Source organism: Triticum aestivum, chromosome 3A, assembly GCF_018294505.1.
Source record: "Triticum aestivum cultivar Chinese Spring chromosome 3A, IWGSC CS RefSeq v2.1, whole genome shotgun sequence".
NCBI classification, from domain to species: domain Eukaryota; kingdom Viridiplantae; phylum Streptophyta; class Magnoliopsida; order Poales; family Poaceae; genus Triticum; species Triticum aestivum.
Window position 1 is genome coordinate 269,003,515 of NC_057800.1, and position 16,361 is coordinate 269,019,875.

The window sequence follows — 16,361 nt, forward strand, 5'->3', positions numbered from 1 at the left end:
TTATTTGCTTCTTTTCGGTTGTGCTCCTTCTCGATAGTTCCCATTTCGTTGCGGTTGTGAGGATTCATTCGACTACGTGGCTTCATCTTCTTCATGGACTCGTTTTTCTTCCTAGCGGGATTTCAGGCAAGATCACCGTCACCTTGGATCTCACTACTATCTTGGCTATGCTAGTTGTCTCGATGCTATTGCTATGTCGCGCTACCTACCACTTGTTTATCAAGCCTCCCGAATTTCCATGATAGCCTCTAACTTTTTTACCCCTTCCTAGCAAACCGTTGTTTGGCTATGTTACCGCTTGCTCAGCCCCTCTTTTAGTCTTGCTAGTTGCAGGTGCGGTTGCAGGTTGTTCCATGTTGGAACATGGATATTATGGGATATCACAATATCTCTTATATTAATAAATGCATCTATATACTTGGTAAAGGGTGGAAGGCTCGGCGTTATGCCTGGTGGTTTTTTCCACTCTTGCCGCCATAGTTTCCGTCATACCAGTGTTATGTTCCTTGATTTTGCGTCCCTAACATGATGAGAGGTATGGGACCCTCTTGACAGTTCTCCTTGAATAAAACTATTCCAGCAAGGCCCAACATTGGTTTTACCATTTGCCTAATAACAACTAAAACTTGCATAGGGACCCGCCGGCACCCGAGGTCTTTTAATCAACCCCCGGGCCAGAGATCCACATGAGTGTTGTTCCAAACTAGAGCACCGTGCGGGACCGCCCCGTTGCAACTTGGGGTATTTGGTATATACCTGTATGCTTCGCTCACCCGGTGTACACTAAGAATGAGATTGTGCAACTCCTATCAGGCTAGGTCGGTTTATCGGGAGGTCTTGTTGGACTTGTTTTACCATTGTCGAAATGTCTTGTGCACCAGGATTCCGAGTCTGATTGGAGGGTCCCACGATGGAGGATTGTCTCCGCGGATCGTGAGCTTGTCATGGGATAAGTTGGGGCACCCCTGCAGTGTTTAGACTTCCGAGAGCCGTGCCCGCGGTTATGTGGCAGATGGGAATTTGTTAATATCCGGTTGCAGTGAACTTGAAGTAAACTCAATTAAAATACACCAACCGCATTGTGTAACCGTGATGGTCTCCTTTCGAGGAAGTTCAAGAGATGAACATTGTCGGTGTCAAAATCGGCGGATCTCGGGTAGGGGGTCCCGAACTATGCGTCTAAGGCGGATGGTAACAGGAGGCGGGGGACACGATGTTTACCCAGGTTCGGGCCCTCTCGATGGAGGTAATACCCTACTTCCTGCTTGATTGATCTTGATGATACGAGTATTACAATAGTTGATCTACCACGAGATCGTAGAGGCTAAACCCTAGAAGCTAGCCTATGGTATGATTGTTGTTGTCCTACGGACTAAACCCTCCGGTTTACATAGACACCGGAAGGGGGCTAGGGTTACACAGAGTCGGTTACAAGGAAAAGATCTACATATCCGTATTGCCAAGCTTGCCTTCCACGCCAAGGAGAGTCCCATCCGGACACGGGACAAAGTCTTCAATCTTGTATCTTCATAGTCCAATAGTCCGGCCAAAGGATATAGTCCGGCTGTCCGGAGACCCCCTAATCCAGGACTCCCTCAGTAGCCCCTGAACCAGTCTTCAATGACGATGATTCCGGGACGCAGATTTGTCTTCGGCATTGCAAGGCGGGTTCTTCCTCCAAATACTCCATAGAAGATTTTGAACACAAGGATAGTGTTCGGCTCTACAAAACAAGTTCCACATACCACCGTAGAGAGAATAATATTTCCACAAATCTAATCTGCTGACACGTTTAGCAACATGACATCATGCCATGGCCCAGTCATTATTCAAACCGTTTTTCTCAACCAGCACTTCACATATCGCGAGGCGGTTTTCTTAACACATCTTGTCCAAGCAGAGATCGTGTCCTCTTATCACGGGATTCTCATCAATACGAATGTGGGTAACCCAACTGCTCCATCAATTACGGCGCTTGGGGAATAAGCGATTTTACCGGGTAAGTGGGGAGGTGCATCGCCTCTTCCGCTCTTATAAAGGGACAAAGATTCACCCTTTTACCCACGCCTTCTTCCTCCTTGCTTATCCATTCTCGCACACTCGAGCCCCAGCGCCCAAGTTCGCGTCTTTCTCCTCAAACCACTCCAAGCATGTCCGGAGCGGGAGGCAAGTGGATGGTGACGGAGGAGAACATCACAAAGCTATGGGAAGCCGGATATCTGGCCGCGGACATTGCGCACCGGCTGCCAGATGCGGGGCAGATCATCCCTACGCTGGAACCCCATGAGAGGATAGTTTTCCTTACCCACTTTGTCCGCGGACTGGGATTTCCCCTTCACCCGTTTGACCGCGGGCTCATGTTCTACTACGGGCTGGATTTTCATGATCTGGCCCCCAATTTCATCCTCAACATCTCGACGTTTATCGTCGTGTGCGAGGCCTTCCTCCGCATCAGGCCCCACTTCGGCCTGTGGCTGAAGACCCTCAATGTTAAACCGAAGGTGGTGGTCGGCCAGCAAGCAGAGTGCGGAGGCGCCATGGTGGGCAAAATGCCTAACGCCACCTGGCTCGAAGGCTCCTATGTGGAGACCATAAAGGGGTGGCAATCGGGGTGGTTCTACATCACCGAGCCGCGCGACACCAACTGGGTGGCGGCCCCCGAATTTCGATCCGGAATCCCCATGCGGCTCACTTCCTGGAAAGAGAACGGCCTGTCCTGGGGTTCCCCGGTAGAGCTGACCGGACTCTAGACCTGCATCAAGAACATGATGAGCAAGAAGATCAAGCTCGTCAACGTGGTCCAGGTCATGCTCTTCCGCCGGATCCTCCCGTGTCAACGACGGGTATTCAATTTGTGGGAGTTCGACCTGGCCAAGCACCAGACGCTGTGAGAGCTCTTCGACATGATGCACAAGGACGTCTGGAAGGTGTTGTTCAAGGGCGCCGAGGTACCTCCTCCCCTTACCGAGGACCGCGGACTCAGCGCAAAGCTCCATGCCAATCCGGTCAGTTTTTATATCTCGCAGGATATTTGTTTGCCCCAGTTTAATCATGTGCGGGGTCTAAGCTTCCATGCCATTAACACGACTGGGTAGAGACAGTGGAGCAGATCGATTTCCCAGCCCCCCTGCCTAAAGATCCTGTAGATGCTCTCCTAACGGAGATGCTGGTTCCGGCGCCTTACGAGGTGCCGATGAAGAAGGCCAAGAAGAAGGCCACGAGGACCCGAAAGGGTCTCCGGCGCAAGGTTATATCAGACTCATCGTCCGATAACTCCGAAGCGCACTCCTCCCATGAAAAAGAGGAGCAAGAAGAGGAAAGTTCTGCCCCCAGCCGGGGAAGACAAGAAAAGGAAGGCCGCCCCAACCGGGGAGGCCGAAGGGTCCAAGAAGGGAAGGACCCTCCTTTCGGACTGCTCCACGACGGCCGCCCACAGCGACGATGAGTGGTTACCCAGGGACAAGCCCCTGGCGAAGTCATAAGTATCCGGATACCATAGTAATTCATGGTATGTTTTATTGCACTGCTTATCCTTACGCTGAATATGATTATGCAGTCCATCCCGAGCCCGTCTCGACGTATCCTCGTCGGACGGTTCTTTGGACTCGTCGGATATGAATAGCAATTCACTTCCGACCGCCTCCACCCCTTGCCCTACGGACACGTCGAGGTGTTGTCTCAAAAGGCAGCGAGCCAAGGGGAGGTAGTCCTGGGGGTGCCTCGGGGCGACCTTCCGGACCCTGGGCGCAAAGGGAGCAAGACTCCCACGGGCTCCAAGTTCGGCCCTCAGCCGAACACTACACCGGAACCTTTGGTGGTTCCGGACTCCGGTAGGCGATCCCCCGCTAAGAGGGGCAAGCTGCCCATGCCGGTGGCCTCTGTCCATCCAGAGGCACCGGACAACTTGTTGGAAGCGCTTCTCGGCGCTTCCATCGACGAAGAGCACCGCACTATCATGAGTGCGGTGATCGAGAAAGTTCAGTCCGCCAAAAACGGACTAACCGAAGCTTGTGCCAGCCTCCTAATAGGCTTTCAGGTGAGCAATCAAAATATAGGAAAATATTACCGCATAGACAGTAGCCCCTGATGCTCTGTTTGGCGTTCGCGAAGAAAGGCCGAATAGAGGATCAAATAATGACTCAAGAGTCTAATTAGAATATGTCTATGTGCATATGCAGGCTTCACTGCTGGCCGCTGTCGCACGTACTGTGAAGGTCGCTGCACTGAAGCAGGACCTTGAGCAGTCCGAGGTCGAGCTCGGCCTTACCAAGAGGCAGCTCGAGGAGAGCAAAGGTAAGCAATACCTTGCCTATATATTAAAAAGAAATTTGGTTTTGAAGTAATAGGATCATCATGAATTTGCCAGGGGCCACGACCGAGATGGTGACCCTGAAGAAGGCGCTGTCCGAGGCCGAAGACAAAGCAGCCAAGAAGCGCATTGAGCAGGAAAAGCAAGAAGCCCGGGTAGGTGAGGTGCAGCAAGAGCTTGAGGCTCTCGCCAAAAAACACGAGTCCTTGGAGCTTGACTCTAAGACGCGAGAGTCCGAGCTTGCGAAGGCGCTCGAAAGCGCACAGAGCGCCAAGGTTGAAGCCCACAAGGCCCTCCAGGAGATTGATGCGGTGAAGAAGATAACAGTGGGTAAGGCATTCATTATGAAAAGAAAGCATGTGAAGGAAACTTTCCTTTTACTTACCCAAGTTCGGAGCTCTCCAGGAGCGTTCGCAGATCTTCCCTGCAGTGTACTGGATGTCGCGGAGTTTTACCGAGCTGAGGAGGGGAGCTCGATGGAAAAGTTGTTCTGATCTCAGTATACTGGAACCGAACACCCAATGCCCTTAAGCGACCAGCTGAAGCAACTGGTCGAGCTTCACAAGGCGGCCGAACAGGCCATGAAGGGTCTTATAGTCCGGATGTGGCCTGGCGATCCCCTGCCTAGCAGCTACTTCGGTCTGGTGAGGCGGCTTGTGGATGCCTGCCCACGGCTTGAAGTCATAAAGCGGTCCATCTGCATCGAGGGTGCGCGCAGGGTTTTTGCCCGGGCGAAGGTGCACTGGGCAAAGCTGGACGCCGTAAAGTTGGTGAAGGAGGGGCCGCCGGAGGTCAAGGAGCATCGCTGCCCCGAAATGTATTATGACAGTGTCCCGAAGGGTTCCTGCCTTGTGGCAGAGGAATGTGCTAGAGATGTAATTTTTGAATGAACATGCTCATGTGATCCTGAAATGTGAAACGAGTTCATTTGCACTATGCAACGCTTTTTGAATTTAAAATATTACCTTCTGTGCGGCCGTTTATAAAATCTGAGAGTTGACCAGTCGTCGGCTTCTGCCCCCATGTAGCTAGTACTGGGGTGTTCGGGATAAACCTGAGCACTCTTTATCCCAATTTTGGGTCCTTCGAGGGAGGTGTTCAGCACAACGAACTAGGCAATCGGACTATAAGGCTTTATCACTCTCACTTAGCCATAGAAGTCTACAATTTTCAATAGTGGCGAAGCCCCTAGTATTCGGAAGGCCGAATTTGGGGTGCTATATACGCCTAAATCGGGCAAGGACGACTCCTCGCACGAAGCGGAAAAAGTCTTTAAGGAGTTGAGATCTCTCGAGCAGCGACCAGCTCTCGCCTTATCATGACAGTCAGTTTTTAGCTTTCTCTACTGAGGTGCTCGTCCGGAAGAACCGGGACACAATCGCAGTAGTTCTCCCAGCGCTACCTTAGCCGATATAGCGGAACGTAAGGTACCAAAACATGGGAGCCGGGCAAACCCAAATATTGACCCAAGACATGATTCAGAGTTGATGCATATAATGCTATTAGTTCGGGGTGCCGCACTGTCGAAAGTGTTCGGACTTCTCACGTCGTATTATGGGGTAAACGAAAGCCCTTGGTGTACTGACCGTACCAGAATGTACGGGTGCAAGTTGTCGTAAATGAACATATAAGAAAAAAAGGGATGGATAATGTAATAATAGACTAATGCTATGCATTTTTTATTTAAATAATACATCGAAGCGTACTGATACAAGTAGTGCAATAAGCAAAAAATAGGACTATTTGACATGTCCTATCCAAGGGCAAGCTGCATATGGTAGTAAAAGCGGGTATATCGATTATTATTAGAGACCACCCGGGGGTTCCCTTGTACGTCTTAGCTTCTTGCCTCCTTGGTTGTTCCTTCCCGTAATGTGTCCGGCAATCATACTACCGGAAAGGGCTTCCAGAGAGTAAGGTCCTGAAAGAGAAAAAATGATAAAGGTATGCAGCCCCTAGGGCGGTTAAGACGCATTGCGGGACGTGCCCTGATCATGCCCCTGCCTATGCCCATGGTATTTTCAGTGCGTAATTATGTACGCACGGCACGGATTTCGTCGCTTGACTGGGACTGGGACGGGGGCCAAATTGCTAGGCGAGCTCTGAGCGTGCCAGGCGATCTTGTTGCAGGTTACTCCGGACTCGCTTGACGGTGTCCGGGGGCTTTATAGCCGAATTGGCGGTTTGCCTTAAAAGGCTGCTTTGTGCTTCTGCTGCGAGGGCCACAATATGCTCTTCCGTGCGGAGCGAGCGTTCTGTGTTTCCATTGACTGTTAAGACCCCCTAGGTCCTGGCATCTTGAGCTTGAGGTATGCGTAATGCGGTACCACATTGAATTTTGCAAATGCGGCTCGCCCGAGCAGTGCATGATAGCCACTGCGGAACGGGACGATATCGAAGATTAACTCCTCACTTCGGAAGTTGTTCGGAGATCCGAAAACCACTTCCAGTGTGATTGAGCCCATGCAATGGGCCTCTACACCTGGGATGACGCCCTTAAAGGTGGTTCTAGTGGGTTTGATCCTCGAGGGATCTATGCCCATTTTGCGCACTTGATACGTCTCCAACATATCTATAATTTTTGATTGCTCCATGCTATATTATCTACTGTTTTAGACATTATTGGGCTTTATTATCCACTTTTATATTATTTTTGGGACTAACCTATTAACCGGAGGCCCAACCCAGAATTGCTGTTTTTTGCCTGTTTTAGGGTTTCGAAGAAAAGGAATATGAAACGGAGTCCAAACGGAATGAAACCTTTGGGAAGGTGATTTTTAGGAAGATTATGATCCGGGAGACTTGGACCCTTCGTCAAGAAAGGAAACAGGAGGGCACGAGGTAGGGGGGCGCGCCCACTCCCACTAGGCGTGCCCTCCACCCTCGTGGCCCCTGTTGCTCCACCGACGTACTCCTTCCTCCTATATATACCTACGTACCCCCAAACGATCAGATACGGAACCAAAACCCTAAGTCCACCGCTGTACCTTTCTGTATCCACGAGATCCCATCTTGGGGCCTGTTCCGGAGCTCCGCCGGAGGGGGCATCGATCATGGAGGGCTTCTACATCAACACGATAGCCTCTCCGATGAAGTGTGAGTAGTTTACCTCAGACCTACGGGTCCATAGTTATTAGCCTGATGGCTTCTTCTCTCTTTTTGGATCTCAATACAATGTTCTCCCCCTCTCTTGTGGAGATCTATTCGATGTAATCTTCTTTTTGCGGTGTGTTTGTTGAGATCGATGAATTGTGGGTTTATGATCAAGTCTATCTATGAATAATATTTGAATCTTCTCTGAATTCTTTTATGTATGATTGGTTATGTTTGCAAGTCTCTTTGAATTATCAGTTTGGTTTGGCCTACTAGATTGACCTTTCTTGCAATGGGAGAAGTGCTTAGCTTTGGGTTCAATCTTGCGGTGTCCTTTCCCGGTGACAGTAAGGGCATCAAGGCACATATTGTATTGTTGCCATCGAGGATAAAAAGATGGGGTTTTATTCATATTGCATGAGTCCATCCCTCTACATCATGTCATCTTGCTTAAGGCGTTACTCAGTTTTTAACTTAATACTCTAGATGCATGCTGGATAGCGGTCGATGAGTGGAGTAATAGTAGTAGATACAGGCAGGAGTCGGTCTACTTGTCTCGGACGTGATGCCTATATACATGATCATACCTAGATATTCTCATAACTATGCTCAATTCTGTCAATTGCTCAACTGTAATTTGTTCACCCACCGTAGAATACTTATGCTCTCGGGAGAAGCCACTAGTGAAACCTATGGCCCCCGGGTCTATCTTTATCATATTAATCTCCTACTACTTAGTTATTTCCTTTGCTATTTACTATGCCTTTATTTTACTTTGCATCTTTATCATAAAAATAACAAAAATATTATCTTATCATATCTATCAGATCTCACTCTCGTAAGTGGCCCTATAGGGATTAACAACCCCTATTTGCGTTGGTTGCGAGGATTTATTTGTTTTGTGTAGGTGCGAGGGACTCGCGCGTAGCCTCCTACTGGATTGATACCTTGGTTCTCAAAAACTGAGGGAAATACTTACGCTACTTTGCTGCATCATCCCTTCCTCTTTGGGGAAAACCAACATAGTGCTCAAGAGGTAGCAATAAGGATTTCTGGCCCGTTGCCAGGGAGGTCTACGCAAAAGTCAACATAACAAGTACCCATCGCATACCCTTATCTCCCGCATTACATTATTTGCCATTTGCCTCTCGTTTTCCTCTCCCCCCACTTCTCCCTTGCCGTTTTATTCGCCCCCCCTCTCTCTCTATCCTCCCTCTCTTTCTCTATTTGCCTCTTTTTGCCCGCTTGCTTTTTGTTTGCTTGTGTGTTAGTTTGCTTGCTTGTCACGATGGCTCAAGATAATACTAAATTTTGTGACTTCACCAATACCAACAACAATGATTTTATTAGCACTCCAATTGCTCCTCTTACCGATGCTGAATCTTGTGAAATTAATGCTGCTTTGCTGAATCTTGTCATGAAAGATTCGTTTTCCGGCCTTCCTAGTGAAGATGCCGCTACCCATCTAAATAGCTTCGTTGATTTGTGTGACATGCAAAAGAAGAAAGATGTGGATAATGATATTGTTAAATTGAAGCTATTTCCTTTTTCGCTTAGAGATCGTGCTAAAGCTTGGTTTTCGTCTTTGCCTAAAAATAGTATTGATTCATGGAACAAGTGCAAAGATGCTTTTATCTCTAAGTATTTTCCTCCCGCTAAGATCATCTCTCTTAGAAATGATATTATGAATTTTAAGCAACTTGATCATGAACATGTTGCACAAGCTTGGGAGAGAATGAAATTAATGATACATAATTGCCCTACTCATGGTTTAAATTTGTGGATGATTATACAAAACTTTTATGCCAGATTGAATTTTGCTTCTAGAAATCTTTTAGATTCGGCCGCGGGAGGCACTTTTATGGAAATCACTTTAGGAGAAGCTACTAAACTCCTAGATAATATTATGGTTAATTATTCTCAATGGCATACTGAAAGATCTACTAATAAAAAGGTGCATGCGATAGAAGAAATTAATGTTTTGAGTGGAAAGATGGATGAACTTATGAAATTATTTGCTAATAAGAGTGTTTCTTCTGATCCTATTGATATGCCCTTGTCTAATTTGATTGAGAATAATAATGAATCTATGGATGTAAATTTTGTTGGTAGGAACAATTTTGGTAACAACACGTATAGAGGAAATTTCAATCCTAGGCCTTACCCTAGTAATCCCTCTAATAATTATGGTAATTCCTACAACAATATTCTTATGGAAATTATAATAAGATACCCTCTGATTTTGAATCTAATATTAAAGAATTTATTACTTCGCAAAAGAATTTTAACGCTATGATTGAAGAAAAATTGCTTAAGATTGATGATTTGGCTAGGAACGTTGATAGAATTGCACTTGATGTTGATTCTTTGAAACTTAGATCTATTCCACCTAAGCATGATATCAATGAGTCTCTCAAAACCATGAGAATTTCCATTGATGAGTGCAAAGAAAGAACCGCTAGGATGCATGCTAAGAAAGATGCCTTTATAAGAGCGTGTTCTTCTAGTTGCTATGAAAATAAAGATGAAGATATAAGAGTTATTGATGTGTCCCCTATTAAATCTTTGTTTTGCAATATGAATCTTGATAATGATGGGACTGAATATGATCCACCTTTACCTAGAAGGCATTCCAAGAATTCGCAATTTGTTGATCTTGATGCTAAATTTGATAAAAGTGGGATTGAAGAAATTAAAACCCTAGATGTTGCTAAACCCACTATTATGGATTTCAAGGAATTTAACTACGAAAATTGCTCTTTGATTGATTGTATTTCCTTGTTGCAATCCGTGTTAAATTCTCCTCATGCTTATAGTCAAAATAAAGCGTTTACTAAACATATCGTTGATACCTTGATGCAATCTTATGAAGAAAAACATGAATTGGAAGTTTCTATCCCTAGAAAACTTTATGATGAGTGGGAACTGTCACATCCCTAGTTCTGGTATGACCTAGACTAGCTAGTCATTTGTGCATCATGTTTAAATTCCATTTAAATTTGAAATGGGGATTTGTGAAACCCTTAGAATCATTTTTGGAAATAACCCAGATAAAAATTGCTCCAAAAAGGTCCAAGAAAATGTTCATGTTGCTCTTTGAAAATATTGGTCAAAGGTAAAATTCAAACCAATATTTTTAGGAACTCATGAATATTTATTTTGGCCATTTGGAATTAATGCAATAATTATTTGCATTGGATATATATATGTTATATATATTATATATGTCCAATAATTCTAATTTTTACTATGGGGCTTTGGAATAATCCAATTAGTTCCTACAATAATTTTCAGAAGAAAATAAAATGGTTTAGTATTTTTATTAAACCAAACAGATGTCAGAAAAATATAAAACAAAACAAAAAGGAAAGCTTACCTGGGCTTACCTGGCGGCCCAGCAAAGGCCCAACCCACTGGCCTCTCCCAGTCACCACTTACCTCCCGCCAGGAGGACACCGCGCGCGTGGCCGCCCCGCGCGACCATGCGTCCCGCCACCTCCTGCTCCCTGCCGCTGCCCCGACGCGCCTAGGGGTTGCCACGCACCCCCCGACCCCCCCTCGTTCACTTCCCTCCCCTCTGGTCGCCCCTCTCCTCCTCTCCTCTCTTCCCCGCATCATTTTTCGCCCTCTAGCCGCAGCCCCGAGATCACCCAAGGCCGCCGTCCGCCATGACCGGCGAGCCCATGCTCCTGAGCTTCTCCTGCTCGCTCCAGGGGTACTGATATGCTCCTGGCGCCTCCAGGAGGCTGCCTAGCCACTCCGTTGGCTCGCCCGAGCACTGCAGCCCCGCGCCGCGCTGTCTCGAGCTCCGGCCGCCGCCAAGCTTGCTGCTGCCGCCACCACAGGCCAACGTTGCCCCCCAAGCCTGCTCCATTAGGTGCGCGCGAGCTCCAGCTAGCCGTAGAGGCCAACCGCGTCGCAAACCGCCGCCTGTAGCGCGAGCCCGAGCAACTCCGGCGAGCCTCCGCCGCGAGATGTGGTCGCCGGTGCTTAATCCGGTGACACTGACATGGCAAGATTAGTTTAGGACTAATCCCCCCTTTAGTGACACTAACAGTGGGCCCTGGTGCCTTAATCTTTTAGTTAAATTACAAATAACCCCCTGTTTAACCTGTGACACTGATGTGTGGACCCCACACGTCAGGTTTGACCTAGTCAGCGCCGTTGACCTACTGACGCAGGCATGACGTAGTGCTGACGCAATAAATGAATTTTGGATTATTTCTATTCTGGAAATTCCAGAAATTTAGCTAAACTTCAAAAATTCATAGAAATTCAACCGTAGCTCGGATTGAAATAATTTATATATGAAAAATTATCAGAAAAATTCAATCTATCCATCTATACCATTTTCATGCATGACAAACCAACTTATACATGTTGTATATGAGGAAACATTTAAATGGCATATTTAAGAGCTTAATTTGGAGTTGCATTTGAACCCTTGGTTCAAATAGACTTCAACCAAATAAATGCTAGTTGCATTAACTCAAACAACATCACATCTTCATGCCATGTTCATGCATCATATTGTTGCATATGCTTGTGTATTGATTACCGACACCGTTCCTTCTCGATAGATCCTGGTGCGGAGACAGATCCAGAGTACCTGTCAGAGGAGCAGTGCCCCTTGTTGATCTACCAAGCAAGAAAACCCCCCTTGTTCATTCCGATACAATCCCATTCTCTCGCTCTTGCTCTCATTTATTGCATTAGGACAACAACGATTCAACTGCTACTTTATGCTGCGGTAGTTGAACCCATTCCTCTGCATGACCTGTCATTGCCACAGTAAATAGTTAAAACCCACTAGCATGTGTAGGAGTTGATTGAGCCATGTTGTGTTCCTACCATGCCATGCCTGCTTTTTCTTAGAGTTGTGTCAGGTCTAATTCATCGGGAATGAATTGGAGTGTTACGATATGTTCCGGTGCTGAGAGTTAAGCGTGTGAACACGATTTGGTAAAGGTAGCGGTGAGAGGCCATGTCGGAGTACATGGTGGGTTGTCTCATTGGGACCGTCCTTAAGAACTGAGTTTTGTGTAAGTTGTCCAATGACTAGCTACTACCACACATTGGGCTCCGGGCGCTCCAAGCTCTCTCGACTTATTAACTGCCTTGATCTCTGTCCAGGAGTTGCAAATAGTTTCTGGTGTTTGTAGGTAGTGCTATTTTTCTACCGAGTGGCACCCGGCAGGGTGGACTTAGGACAGACTAGGCACACGTGGCCCGGTGTACCGAGTACCCGGATGGTGGGCTCGGGAACCCTGCACACATCGTTTGGGGCCGTGAGAGAAACCCCGTCCGGATCTCCTTGCGGATGGAACCCGAATATGCGATAAACCTGGACTAGAGTCTTGTGTGGTTAGTCAGGTCGTGTCCGACACCCTCGCCAGGCTTCCACTTGAAGGTTGCCGAGATACATGACGTGTACATGGTGATAAGTGGTGAGAGCGTGTGTGAAGAAGTACACCCCTGCAGGGTTATCATGATCTATTCGAATAGCCGTGTCCTCGGTTATGGATTTCTTGGATGCTTACGTGGTACATAGACAACTTGAATTGGATACTCAAAAATGCTCAAGACAAGTGTGAGTGCTATGGATGGCTTTCTCGTAAGAAGACAATGATGAATCCATAGTAGTGTATTGATGTGGTGATTAGTGGACTCGTGTGCGCTGCCTCACCTCAAAGAAGTTTCTCGTTGACGTAGAATAGGATAGCCACTAAGTCAAAGCCGGCTTGCTGCAACTAAACCCTACATTACCTTCTTGATACAAATGCATGTATAATAGGATCTGATGTAAGTCTTGCTGAGTACCTTTGTACTCACGTTTGCTTTATTTATGTTTTGCAGGTGAGACATCTGTCTCACCAGTAGTACCGCTTGGACTTCGACGAGTAGCTTGTTACCTCAACTGCAATATTGTACCCTTGGGAGGGACTTGTAGATAGTCAGGCTTCTCGGCCTTTTCCTTTTGTAGTTGTCTGTACTCAGACATGTAATGCTTCCGTTGCTTGTATGCTCTGAATGATGGGTCATGTGACCCCTGTTTTTATTTAATTATATGTGGCTCTTCCGGGCCTTTATCTATATGAGTTTGCGTTATGTTGTGATGCCATGTTGTACAGCACATACTTGCATGTTATGCGTACGTGTGATGTGTATTGCTATGTGTGCGGTCTGACAATCTACTTGTTTATCCTTGGCAGCCTCTGTTATGGGGAAATGTAGTCTAGTGCTTCCTTGAGCCATAGTAGTCCGCTACAGCCCGGTTCAACAGAGTCTTGATAGCCCAGCACTACTGCTCATGACAATTGACTGGCCGGCATGTGTTTCGCTTCGTTCCTGTGTCTGTCCCCTCGAGGAAATGTCACGGGGTGACATCCGGAGTCCTGCCTAGCCTGCTACAGCCCGGGTTCCCCGGAGTCCTGCTAGCCCAGTGCTACAGCCCGGATTCACACGCTGCTCACCGACATGCTCGATGTGAATCATGTATGCCTGTCCCCATAGGTTAGTGCCGCTTTGGGTTCATGACTAGCCATGTGGACCCGGGTTCTCTGTCATATGGATGCTAGCGATACTATCATATACGTGAGCCAAAAGGCGCAAACGGTCCCGGCCATGGTAAGGCAACACCCGTGGGAATACCGTGCGTGAGGCTGCAAAGTGATATGAGGTGTTACATGCTAGATCGGTGTGACTTAGAATCGGGGTCCCGACAGCTTTGGTAATGATTCAACTGCTACTTTATGCTGCGGTAGTTGAACCCATTCCTCTGCATGACCTGTCATTGCCACAGTAAATAGTTAAAACCCACTAGCATGTGTAGGAGTTGATTGAGCCATGTTGTGTTCCTACCATGCCATGCCTGCTTTTGCTTAGAGTTGTGTCAGGTCTGATTCATCGGGAATGAATTGGAGTGTTACGATATGTTCCGGTGCTGAGAGTTAAGCGTGTGAACACGATTTGGTAAAGGTAGCGGTGAGAGGCCATGTAGGAGTACATGGTGGGTTGTCTCATTGGGACCATCCTTAAGAACTGAGTTTTGTGTAAGTTGTCCAATGACTAGCTACTACCACACATTGGGCTCCGGGCGCTCCAAGCTCTCTCGACTTATTAACTGCCTTGATCTATGTCCAGGAGTTGCAAATAGTTTCTGGTGTTTGTAGGTAGTGCTATTTTTCTACCGAGTGGCACCCGGCAGGGTGGACTTAGGACAGACTAGGCACACGTGGCCCGGTGTACCGAGTGGCACCCGGATGGTGGGCTCGGGAACCCTGCACACATCGTTTGGGGCCGTGAGAGAAACCCCGTCCGGATCTCCTTGCGGATGGAACCCGAATAGGCGATAAACCTGGACTAGAGTCTTGTGTGGTTAGTCAGGTCGTGGCCGACACCCTCACCAAGCTTCCGCTTGAAGGTTGCCAAGATACATGACGTGTACATGGTGATAAGTGGTGAGAGCGTGTGTGAAGAAGTACACCCTGCAGGGTTGTCATGATCTATTCGAATAGCCGTGTCCTCGGTTATGGATTTCTTGGATGCTTACGTGGTACATAGAGAACTTGAATTGGATACTCTAAAATTCTCAAGACAAGTGTGAGTGCTATGGATGGCTTTCTCATAAGAAGACGAGGATGAATCCATAGTAGTGTATTGATGTGGTGATTAGTGGACTCGTGTGCGCTGCCTCACCTCAAAGAAGTTTCTCGTTGACGTAGAACAGGATAGCCACTGAGTCAAAGCTGGATTGCTGCAACTAAACCCCACATTACCTTCTTGATACAAATGCATGTATGATAGGATCTGATGTAAGTCTTGCTGAGTACCTTTGTACTCACGTTTGCTTTATTTATGTTTTGAAGGTGAGACATATATCTCACTAGTAGTACCGCTTGGACTTCGACGAGTAGCTTGTTACCTCAGCTACGATCTTGTACCCTTGGGAGGGACTTGTAGATAGTCAGGCTTCTCGGCCTTTTGCTTTTGTAGTTGTCTATACTCAGACATGTAATGCTTCCATTGCTTGTATGCTCTGAATGATGGGTCATGTGACCCCTGTTTGTATTTAATGATATGTGGCTCTTCTGGGCCTTTATCTATATGAGTTTGCGTTATGTTGTGATGCCATGTTGTACAACACATACTTGCATGTTATGCGTACGTGTGACGTGTATTGCTATGTGTGGGGTCCGACAATCTACCTATTTATCCTTGGCAGCCTCTCTTATGGGGAAATGTAGTCTAGTGCTTCCTTGAGCCATAGTAGTCCGCTACAGCCCGGTTCACCGGAGTCTTGATAGCCAGCACTACTGCTCAGGACACTTGACTGGTCGGCATGTGTTTCGCTTCATTCCTGTGTCTGTCCCCTCGGGGAAATGTCACGGGGTGACATCCGGAGTCTTGCCTAGCCTGCTACAGCCTGGGTTCCGCGGAGTCCTGCTAGCCCAGTGCTACAGCCCGGATTCACACGCTGCTGACCGACATGCTCGATGTGAATCATGTATGCCTGTCCCCATAGGTTAGTGCCGCTTTGGGTTCATGACTAGCCATGTCGGACCGGGTTCTCTGTCATATGGATGCTAGCGATACTATCATATACGTGAGCCAAAAGGCGCAAACGGTCCCGGCCATGGTAAGGCAACACCCGAGGGAATACCGTGCGTGAGGCCGCAAAGTGATATGAGGTGTTACATGCTAGATCGTCCTGACTTAGAATCGGGGTCCCGACTGCTTTGGTAACGATTCAACAGCTACTTTATGCTGCGGTAGTTGAACCCATTCCTCTGCATGACCTATCATTGCCACAGTAAATAGTTAAAACCCACTAGCATGTGTAGGAGTTGATTGAGCCATGTTGTGTTCCTACCATGCCATGCCTGCTTTTGCTTAGAGTTGTGTCAGGTCTGATTCATCGGGAATGAATTGGAGTGTTACGATATGTTTCGGTGCTGAG